Source organism: Oncorhynchus tshawytscha, linkage group LG03 (genome assembly GCF_018296145.1).
Source record: "Oncorhynchus tshawytscha isolate Ot180627B linkage group LG03, Otsh_v2.0, whole genome shotgun sequence".
NCBI lineage: Eukaryota > Metazoa > Chordata > Actinopteri > Salmoniformes > Salmonidae > Oncorhynchus > Oncorhynchus tshawytscha.
In genome coordinates this window covers 37392473-37404646 of record NC_056431.1, presented here as the reverse complement: position 1 = coordinate 37404646, position 12174 = coordinate 37392473, and positions in this window count along the sequence as shown.

Here is a 12174-nt window from a genome sequence, read left to right as displayed (position 1 = left end):
TGCGGTAAATTAGTTAATAGACCAATAAAAAGATAGTTCCAAACCTCTCTGCCAATAACAGCAAATGTTCTGTTTTCCCCTCCCCGCTCAGACTACTCCCACCCAGACAGTCCTAGCCAAATTCTTGCTTTAGAAATTGTCCTTTGCTTAAGAAGCTATTTTTGTTTTCAATTAAAATGTAAAAAAATCAACAATCACAATAAGGTACTTAATTGTTACCCAGAAATGATTTCAGGGAGGAGACTTCGCAAAATAGAACTCTCAATTTCTAACACGTATGGACCCAGAACTTAATCATGCAGCAGACTAAATTCCACCAGATTTTATTTTTGGGTTAACCGAGATTAGACTGCTCTAATACCCTGACAACACCCACACTGCTTGCGCGAGCCAATGTGTGTCTGCGTTGCCAAAGGCTAAAATAGAAATCATTCCTATTTCTGACGCAGATCGCCCTGCAAGTCCTGCCTCTCCCATCTCCTCATAGTAACCGGAAGGTTGCAAGTTCAAATCCCCGAGCTGAGAAGGTACAAATCTGTCGTTCTGCCCCTGAACAGGTAGTTAACCCACTGCTCCTAGGCCGTCATTGAAAATAAGAATTTGTTCTTAACTTACTTGCCTAGTTAAATAAAGGTTAAATAAAAAATTGGTTTATAGAAATCAGGTACCCACATGCCATCTCCTCATTTGTTATACCCACGTGGGTGATTGAAAAACAAACTGTTTTGCCTGTTGTCGTGGTAATACTATGAAAGTGTAGATGCCAATCCCGATATAAGTTCAAAGATGAAAAATCCTGGAAGGAGGAGAGATGACTAGAAACGATTTGGTTGACCGTTTTATGTGTGGATATCCTGTTTGGGATAGGGGGCAGCATTTTCACGTTTGGATGAAAAGCGTGCCCAGAATAAACTGCCTGCTACTCAGGCCCAGTTGCTAATATATGCATATTATTAGTAGATTTGGATAGAAAACACTCTGAAGTTTCTAGAACTGTTTGAATGATGTCTGTGAGTATAACATAACTCATATGGCAGATGAAAACCTGAGAAAAAGCCATCCAGGAAGTGGGAAATCTGAGGTTTGTAGTTTTTTAACTCATTTCCTATCAAATATGCAGTGTCTATGGGGTCATATTGCACTTCCTAAGGCTTCCACTAGATGTCAACAGTCTTTAGAACCTTGTCTGATGCTTCTACTGTGAAGGAGGGGGGAATGGGAGCTGAATGAGTCAGAGGTCTGCCAGAGTGGCATGAGCTGGTCACGCACACCCTATTTGGACATAAATGATGGACTTTATCGAACAAATCAAACATTTATTGTGGAAATGGGATTCCTGGGAGTGCATTTTGATGAAGATCATCAAAGGTAAGTGAATATTTATAACGCTATATCTGACTTCTGTTGACTCCAACATGGCAGACATCTGTATGGCTTGTTTTGTTGTCTGAGCGCTGTACTCATATTATTGCATGGTTTGCTTTTTCCGTATTTGTTTTGTAAAAATCTGACACAGCGGTTGCATTAAGGAGAAGTATATCTCTAATTCTGTGCATAACACTTGTACCTTGTATTACATTTTATGATTACTTTTTCTGTAAATTGATGTGGCTCTCTGCAAAATCACCGGATGTTTTGGAAGCAAAACATTACTGAACGTAACGTGCCTATGTAAACTGAGATTTTTGGATATAAATATGCACTTTATCGAACAAAACATACATGTATTGTGTAACATGAAGTCCTATGAGTGCCATCTGGTGAAGATCATCAAAGGTTAGTGATTAACTTTATCTCTATTTCTGCTTTTTGTGACTCCTCTCTTTGGCTGGAAAATAGATGTATGTGTTTTTGTGACTATGCTCTGACCTAACATAATCATATGTTGGTGTATTGCACTTGTGAATGTATGAAAGTTACATATTTCTAAAAAATATTTTTGAATTTCACCTTTTCAGCGGAATATTGTCGAGGGGTTCTGCTAGCAGAAGAAGATAAGAAGATATATTGTCGGAGTAGATGACCTTGTGCATTTCAGGTAAAATAACAATTCAATGTCCACATCGACGGGACGCAACAGCGCCTCTTCAACCTCTGGAGGCTGAAGAAATTTGTCTTGGCACCTAAAACTCTCACAAACTTTTACAGATGTACAATTGAGAGCGTCCTGTCGGGCTGTATCACCGCCTGGTACGGCAACTGCACCACCAGCAACCTCAGGGCTCTCCAGAGGGTGGTGCAGTCTTTCCAGTCTACCGGGGTCAACCTTCCTGTCCTCCAGGACACCTACATCACCCAATGCCACAGGAAGGCCAAAAGGATCATCAAGGACAACAACCACCCGAGCCACTGACTGTTCAACCCACTATCATCCAGAAGGCGAGGGCAGTATTGGTGCATCAAAGCTGGGACCGAGAGACCGCAAAACAGCTTCTATCTCAAGGCTATCAGACTGTTAAACAGCCATCACTAGCACACTAGAGGATGCTGCCCATATACATAGACTTGAAATCACTGGCCACTTTAATAAATGGAACACTAATCGCTTTAATAATGTTTACCTATCTTGCATTACTCATCTCATATGTACTGTAGATACTGTATTCTATTCTACTTTATCTTAATGTATACCGCTCTGACATGCTTGTTTATTTATATATTCTTAATTCATCATTCCTTTACTTAGATTAGTGTGTACTGGGTATATGTAGTGAAATTGTCAGATATTACTGCACTGTCGTAGCTAGAAACACAAGCATTTCGCTACACCTGCAATGACATCTGCTAAACATGTGTATGTGACCAATATATTTTGATTTGAATAACTTCACCATGCTCAGAGTGATATTTGATGTCTGATTTTTTTTGCCCATCTACCAATACATGCCCTTCTTTGCGAGGCATTGGCAACCCTCCCTGGTCTTTGTGGTTGAATCTGTGTTTGAAATTCACTGCTCGGCTGAGTGACCTTACAGATAATTCTATGTGTTGGGTACAGAAATGAGGTAGTCATTAAAAAATCGTGTTAAACACTATTATTGCACACTGAGTGAGTCCATGCAACTTATTATGACTTCTTAAACAAGTTTTAGTCCTTAACTTATTTAGGCTTCCCATAACAAAAGGGTTGAACACTTATTGACTCAATACATTTCAGCTTTATATTTTTTATTAATTTGTAAAAAAAAAACACAAAAAAACACAAAAAAAAAACAATTCCACTTCGACATTATGGGTTATCTCAATGTAATCAATTTTAAAACAACACAACGTAACACAACAACATTTGGAAGAAGTCAAGGGGGTGTGGATACTTTCTGAATGCACTGTACAATGCTCTAGGATATTACGAACTTGCATCTTGGATGATAAAAATAGTCTCTGACAGAAAGCGATGTACACCTGATTACAGTAAATTATCCAGGACCCATCTGTAAACACAGTGCCTTATTTATTCCAAACAGGAAATAGCCTGAGCATCGCCCAAATTCCAAAGTGGTGGACAGTAGAATAAATTATCTTGACCACTGTGCTTCTGAGTGGCACAGCGGTCTAAGGCACTGCATCTCAGTGCAAGAGGTGTCTGTACAGACCCTGGTTTGATTCCAGGCTGTATCACAACCTGGCTGTGATTGCAAGTCTCATAAGGCGGCGCACAATTGGCCCAGTTTCGTCTGGGTTAGGGTTTGACCGGGGTAGGTCGTCATTATAAATAAGAATTTGTTCATTTACTGACTAGCCTAGGTCAATAAAGGTAAAAAACAAAAGCAACACCCCTTCACTTAACCCTGACCTTGACCACTTTACGGGTAAGCCATCAACATTACCCGGCAATATTAAATTCAATCGGGAAGGCAATAACATGTAAAAAGACAGGACAAATGTCTTTGTGTTTAAGCACGTCTCGGTGAAGGACTATACTATGTCAACCAGTGTTCAGGTTTGTCTGAAGGTGGCCAGAACCGGCCTGGCTGACTGTAGGACCATGCCGTACAATGTATCCTCACCAACTTCTACAGATGCACCATTGAGAGCAGTACAGGCACATCAAAGATGGGACTTGAGATGTGCACGATTAACAAAAGTTTTTGTGCAAGTCTCCCATTGACGTCATTCAATAATTTACACAAAAATCTTGCCTCAACTTTAAATCGATAATTGGGCCATGATCACCACACTAAATAAGATTCTCTGTACAATATCTTTGTTCAGATATGCTACATGAAATCCAGAGGCCACTGATTCATTTGTGCAATTCATACGCTGTAAACCTTTCAGATAACAGCTTGCAAGTACTATTACATTCTAAGTTCTATCAACCTGAGTGATACAAAACGTTGAGGGTTTGTGGGAACATTTTGTACAGTTACATGTGTACCCTGCGCCTTTCTAGAACTTGGCAATGTCCAGTGACAAAGCTCACTCTGCCAGGCCCCTGCACTCATGGGGGGGGGGACCCTTCCATTGTCGTGCTCTTAGTGGCCACCACTGCTGTCCTGCCAGCTCTGCCACCCTGGCTATGATAAGAGATGCCGGGGTGTGGAAGCATGGCTGCCCGCCAATATTGTAGGTTGGCCACGGCTTGCCCCCCAATCTGGCTAGGGGAGTTCCCCTTTATGCTCTTCACATTGCAGGAAATCTCCACGGAACCATTGTGTGAAAGAGCACCCCTGGTAGGCCCCCTGATCGCCATGGCGTTGCTGCGCCCAAGAGCCAGGTCCTGGGTATCAATGGTGATGTTACAGTTGATGGTCTAGGGACTATCTCCCACACCTGCATGTCAATGGTGAGGTGAAAGGTCACAAATCAAACAAAAGGTCACAAAATGGTGCAAACTAAATAGTACAGAGATGGGTCTATTTTCAAATGTGCCCAATTAGTGGTTACACTCTGGGTACACTCTCCCTGTTCCGTCATAAGACTTTAATGTGGGGGAACTGAGGGACTGTCTCTTTAGAATGAAACTTGCAAATGGAACCTGATCCTCTTCAAAATCACCTCACATTTCATCCAATGACATGTCAATATTAGCCCTAAGCCGGTGCTAATCTCTGAGGCCCTATTGTCTCTGTGGCAGGAGCCCAACATCGGGTTGGATGGTTCACGTGTCTGGATTCTTCCTGAACCAGCCCATCTCCTTGCGTCTCACCAGGCCTCAATGCTGAGGTGAGTCTGCCCAGCCAAAAAAGAAAGCACTGGTGCCACTTACCCACTCAGTCAGTCCAGCAGCCACTGCTGGACAGGGTGAGAAGATGGGTTAGCACACATACCTTACATACATACACCACCACAAGAGACGTCTCACAATGTACAGTACATACAGAAGGTATTCAGACCCCTTTACTTTTTCCAAATTTTGTTACGTTACAGCCTTATTTTTTTTAATGGATTAATTTGAGTTTTTTCCCCCTCATCAATCTACACACAATACCCCATGATGATAAAGCAAAACATGTTTTTTAGAAATGTTTGCACATTTCTAAAAGCCTATTTTCACTTTGTCATTATGTGGTACTGTTTGTAGATTGATGAGGATTTGTATTCTTTAAATCCATTTTAGAATAAGGCTGCAACATAACAAATGGTGGAAAAATTTGATGGGTCTGAATACAGTGTAGCTCAGTTGGTAGAGCATGGTGCTTACAATGCCAGGGTTGTGGGTTCAATTCCCATGGGGGACTAGTATGCACTTAGTCTAGTATGGATAGTCTAGTTGCTCTAGACAAATAGTATCTGCTAAATTATGTAAATGTACTTTTCGAATGCGCTGTATACCTGTATACAGTATGATGAAAGTATACTGAGATGAGAGAAAGCCTTAAAGCGTATGCATATGGCTCTAGCTTCCTTTGCATAGTCCTCCAGGGTACAATGCCCATTTTTGGATGGCCCACTGCATGGGCACTCATGTCAATCAGCCCACAGGCCTGCTCACGGAGAGACAACACTGCCTCCCCTGCAACAGAAACACATTGACAACTCCTACAGTTGGGATTTTATTGTGGCTAGGAATTCATATCCATCCATCTCCACGATCATGTCTGTTGGGAAATGTAAATATTGGTGATCCATATCAGATCACCAATTACTATTTTGTACATTGTAGAATAATAGTGAAGTCATCAAAACTATGAAATAACACATATGGAATCATGTAGTAACCAAAAAAAGATTTGACACATTAAAAAGGAAAGAAATTCCACAAATTAACTTTTAACAAGGCACACCAGTTAATTGAAACGATAAGAATAAGAAATAAAAGTAACAAGTAGTTAAAGAGCAGCAGTAAAATAAAAATAGCGATACTATATACCGGTACAGAGTCAATGTGCGGGGGCACCGGTTAGTCCAGGTAATTGAGGTAATATGTACATGTAGGTTGAGTTATTAAAGTGACTATGCATAGATAATAACAGAGAGTAGCAGTGGCGTAAAAGAGGGGGGCAATGCAAATAGTCTGGGTAGCCATTTGATTATATGTTCAGGAGTCTTAAGGCTTGGGGGTAGAAGCTGTTTAGAAGTCTCTTGGACCTGGACTTGGCGCTCCGGTACCGTTTGCCGTGCGGTAGCAGAGAGAACAGTCCATGACTAGGGTGGCTGGAGTCTTTGACAATTTTTAGGGCCTTTTTTTCCAGGTGACTACCTCATGAAGCTGGTTGAGAGAATGGCACGCGTGTGCAAAGCTGTGATCAAGGCTACTTTGAAGAATCTAACATTTAAAATATATTTAGATTTGTTTAACACTTTTTTGGTTACTATATGATTCCATATGTGTTATTTCATAGTGTTGATGTCTTCACTACTGTTCTACAATGTATAAAAGAGTACAAATAAAGAAAACCCCTCAAATAAGTAGGTGTGTACAAACTTTTGACTGGTACTGTTAATTATGGCTGCCTCTGCCCCTGTTTCTACTAGGTCCTGCGGACTTCAGAGATGTTGAGGAGACAAGCGACTAGACACGGCCCATGGCACTGTGAGCCCCCTGAAACAGACAAGGAACATACAGTGCCTTCATAAAGTATTCATACCCCTTGACTTATTCCACATTTTGTTACAGCCTGAATTTAAAATGTATTACATTTATCCACAAACAATACCACATAATGATGAAGTGAAAACATGTTTTTAGAAATGTTTGCACATTTATTTAAAATGAAATACAGATATCTCATTTACATACAGTGCCTTGCGAAAGTATTCGGCCCCCTTGAACTTTGCGACCTTTTGCCACATTTCAGGCTTCAAACATAAAGATATAAAACTGTATTTTTTTGTGAAGATTCAACAACAAGTGGGACACAATCATGAAGTGGAATGACATTTATTGGATATTTCAAACTTTTTTAACAAATCAAAAACTGAAAAATTGGGCGTGCAAAATTCATGGGCATACATTACCCGTAGGAATACTTTATCTTAGAACACTAGTCAGAACTGGGCGGTGTAATTTTGGTTAGTTAGTTAGCTGTATTGAAGTAGCCCCCCTTTACCGTGTGTTTAAAAATTACCATGAGTGTTTGACGGTAGATTTAAGTTGTCTGTGGTTATTTGTTCCCACTGTTACCTTTTCACTGTTATAATTTGCATGAGTCATGTTACGGGTCTCATTACCATCCCCCCTAGACTGCCGGGCCAACAAGATTCGTAACACTGAGGAGTGGCTTCCGTCTGGCCACTATCATAAAGGCCTGATCGGTGGAGTGCTGCAGAGATGGTTGTCCTTCTGGAAGGCCTTTATGGTCTCCATAGACAAACAAGTTTTTGGTCACTACCCTGACCAAGACCCTTCTCCCCCGATTGCTAAGTTTAGCTGGGCAGCCAGCTCTAGGAAGAGTTTTGGTGGTTCAATACTTCTTCCATTTAAGATTGATGGAGGCCACTCTGTTCTTGGGGACCTTCAATGCTGTAGAACTTTTTTTGTACCCTTCCACAGATCTGTGCCTCGACACAATCCTGTCTCGTAGCTCTACGGACTATTCCTTTGACCACATGGCTTGGTTTTTGCTCTGACATGCATTGTCAACTGTGGGACGTTATATAGACAGGTGTGTGCCTTTCAAAACCATGGCCAATCAATTGAATTAACCACAGGTGGACTCCAAGTTGTAGAAACATCAAGAATGATCAATGGAAAGGATGCACCTGAGCTCAATTTTCGAGTCTCATAGCAAAAGGTCTGAAAACGTATGTAAATAAGTTAAGTACATTTGCTAAAATTTCAAAAAATCTCTTTTCACTTTGTCATTAAGGGGTATTGTGCTTAGATTGATGAGGAAAAACATGTATTTAACACATTTTAGAATAAGGCTGTACCATAACAAAATGTGTAAAAAGTCAATGGGCCTGAATACTTTCCAAATATCCTCACTACACGCAAATACAAGCATTTCTGCATCTCACAGGTACATTTCCTGGTTATGATAATATCCAGAACTCGTAGCGATTTCAGAACGTGGAGGACTGCCCCTTGGAGGAAATAACAAAATGTATGGGTCTGTATTTGTCACTGTCAGACAGAGTATTTCGAAACAGAACTGAAGTCTCAACTGATGGGGTTGCCATGTTGACAAATGATGAATAGTGATATTATTGCATTGATTTCCCCCTTCGCTTTAAAGAGGAAGGCATCCGATATGCCAAAATCAGCACAGCAAAAAAGAGAACAAGATGAGGTAAGGTAGCTAACGTTACATAGCTAACTAGCTAGCAAGCAAACTACATTTGTTTATCCAAACAAAAATCTAGCTAGCTGTCATAATAGGCTGGCTAGACATTCCAAAGCATATCCATGTAATTTGCCACCTGCTATCTGGCGATGTGATTTGTAACTTTGCAAGCTAACATTAGCTTTGTTAAGTTACATTAGCTAACCATTAGTTAGCGAGCTAACTAACTAGGCTAATGTGACTGTGCAGTCGTGGCCAAAAGTTTTGAGAATGACACAAATATTAATTTCCACAAGGTTGCTAGATATTTTTGTCAGATGTTACTATGGAATACTGAAGTATAATTACAAGCATTTCATAAGTGTCAAAGGCTTTTATTGACAATTACATGAAGTTGATACAAAGAGACCTCAAGACCTCTGCAATCCGCCCTGGCAGGCTGTCAATTAACATCTGGGCCACATCCTGACTGATGGCAGCCCATTCTTTCATAATCAATGCTTGGAGTTTGTCAGAATTTGTGGGTTTTGGTTCGTCCACCCGCCTCTTGAGGATTGACCACAAGTTCTCAATAGGATTAAGGTCTGGGGAGTTTCCTGGCCATGGACCCAAAATATCGATGTTTTGTTCCCCGAGTCACTTAGTTTTCACTTTTTCCTTATGACAAGGTGCTCCATCATGCTGGAAAAGGCATTGTTCGTCATCAAACGGTTCCTGGATGGTTGGGAGAAGTTGCTCTTGGAGGATGTGTTGGTACCATTCTTTATTCATGGCTGTGTTCTTAAGCAAAATTGTGAGTGAGCCCACTCCCACCATGTTACCCTCAGAAATGTCTCTCCAAACACGGCGAGTGGAGTTTAGACCAAAAAGCTCTATTTTTGCCTCATCAGACCACATGACCTTCTTCCATTCCTCCTCTGGATCATCCAGATGGTCATTGGCAAACTTCAGACGGGCCTGGACATGCGCTGGCTTGAGCAGGGGGACCTTGCGTGCGCTGCAGGATTTTAATCCATGACGGCGTAATGTGTTAGTAATGGTTTTCTTTGAGACTGTGGTCCCAGCTCTCTTCAGGTCATTTACCAGGTCCCGCCGTGTAGTTCTGGGCTGATCCCTCACATTCCTCATGATCATTGATGCCCCACGAGGTGAGATCTTGCATGGAGCCCCAGACCGAGGGTGATTGATCGTCATCTTGAACTTCTTCCATTTTCTAATAATTGCGCCAACAGTTGTTGCCTTCTCACCAAGCTGGTCTGTGAGAGCCGGAATTCTTACTGGTTGGTAGGTGATCAAATAATTATGTCATGCAATAAAATGCAAATGAATTACTTAAAAATCATACAATGTGATTTTATGGATTTTTGTTTTAGATTCCGTCCCTCACAGTTGAAGTGTACCTATGATAAAAAATTACAGACCTCTACATGCTTTGTAAGTAGGAAAACCTGCAAAATCGGCAGTGTATCAAATACTTGTTCTCTCCACTGTAAATAACACCCCATATTAAAAAATACCTTGTGTTATTTTGCAGTGGCTGCAGACCACATAGACATTTCTTCTAAATGCCTACAGAAAGCTGTTAGCAGGGCTTTCCATGGTACCGTTACACTCACTCTATTTTTCTAATAAAACTATGAATAGAACACAGAAATGAGTTATGTGAAAAGCACATCTACAAAATTTCCATCACATAAGTATTGTGTGTAGATCAGTGACACAAAATCTAAATGTAATCCAATTAAAATTCAGGCTGTAACATAACATGTGGAATAAGTAAAGCGGTGTGAATACTTTCTGAAGGCACTGTATTAAGCGATCTTATGTGTTATGTTACCAACTGTCATAACCTGGATATCTTGCTGGATTCTGATAGTATCAGCTATCGGCTCAAGCGCTAGCGCAAAGAGAAAAGGAGAAAGGGGACAGCCTTGTTTTGTACCCCTGGCCAGGGGAAAAGGAGCAGAGCATTGGCCATTAGTAATACCACAAGCTGCTGGTGGGTGACATGAAACCTGTATACTTTCAAGGAAATCTCCTCAAACAAATAATCCCACTCCACCCTATCAAATGCCTTTCCAGCATGTTGGCACACTGTCTTTAAGCAATAATATGGAATAGTTTCCACTTTACCCCTTGCAAGGCGATCAAGAAGTCTGCCCAGTTTATTGCTTGATTAATAGAGCCTTTGCCTGGCAAAGAAATAAGCAGATTAAGCTTATCTTGTTAGAAGTTGGTCTGAAGCTGAATTTCCTTGACAGTTTTAGAGAATGTGGTTTTAAATTCTTTCTCAATCTGAAACGTATTCTCTAGAAACAGTTGTTTTTTAATAGATTCCTTTTTTTGAGCTGATGTATAATAGCCCCTCTCATGTAAGCGTTTGGCTGTTTCTTACAGCATTGATGGGCTGACATCTGGTGATATAAAAAACATAAAAAGGTTTCATTGAATTGTGATATAATCAGTAAATGCCGGGCTGCTGAATATTGAGGGATTAAGTCACCAATAACAGCAGGAGAAATCATTATAAGGAGGACTGATAGTAATGGTAAAAGACAATGGTCAGATAGAGTACATATACCAACAGTACACGTACACGTATACCACACATACACACATACTACATACACCCACACAAAAATCCATGATGCCACGCAAAACAATGACACGTTATTCTGTCAGAGCTTAAAACTCAGGCAGTGAGACCCTCTCCTCCAGTTAAGTCTTTTGTATTTTGTTCCAAGACCAAGGAGTGTTGTACTGTAGGAGGATTGTTTCCCAATTTCAGTCCTTGCCCTAGGAACTGAGAATGAGAGCACTGACTGAGAGCAGAGGCTGTAGGATGTTGTTGTTAGTGAGGAGCAACGATATGTAGGGAGTAGGCCAAGCACAGCCTTGTACACAAATATGTACCAGTGCTTAAGCCTTCTGGTATTCACTGTGTATTTATTCCTTGTGTCATTATTTCTCTCTATATATTTTTAAATCTTTAACTCTGCATTGTTGGAAAAGGATCTAGTAAGTAAGCATTTCACTGTTAGTCCACACCTGTTGTTTACAAAGCATGTGACAAAAATTGATTTGATTTATTCTAGAAATAAATCTGGTGCGGCTGAGAAAAGAAGGTAAAATCTCTCCCCCCGGGAAGAATTATTCTCCAGGCGTCAGACAACTCAATACATAGCTCTTAAGCCTGGCACTTTTCCTAGCAGGCGACTGGTCAGGCAAGCGGTATGTAGGGAGTGGTAAATGAGGAAATATCAGATAATCTCGATTATTTTTTTTTTTCAGAGTCGGGTGCATAAACACAGTCTAAGAGAACATGTTCTCCAAAAATAAACCCTGACATGAGAATGTATCAGCCCTCATGATCTTTAAATTTGACATTTGTCATTTAGGAAGTGAACATTATTAATAATAAGGGTTACACGGAGAAAATTGGACCTCTGAAATAAAAATAGATGGCCCTCCCTTCAGTAAAAATATTTTACCTAAACCCTCCCTG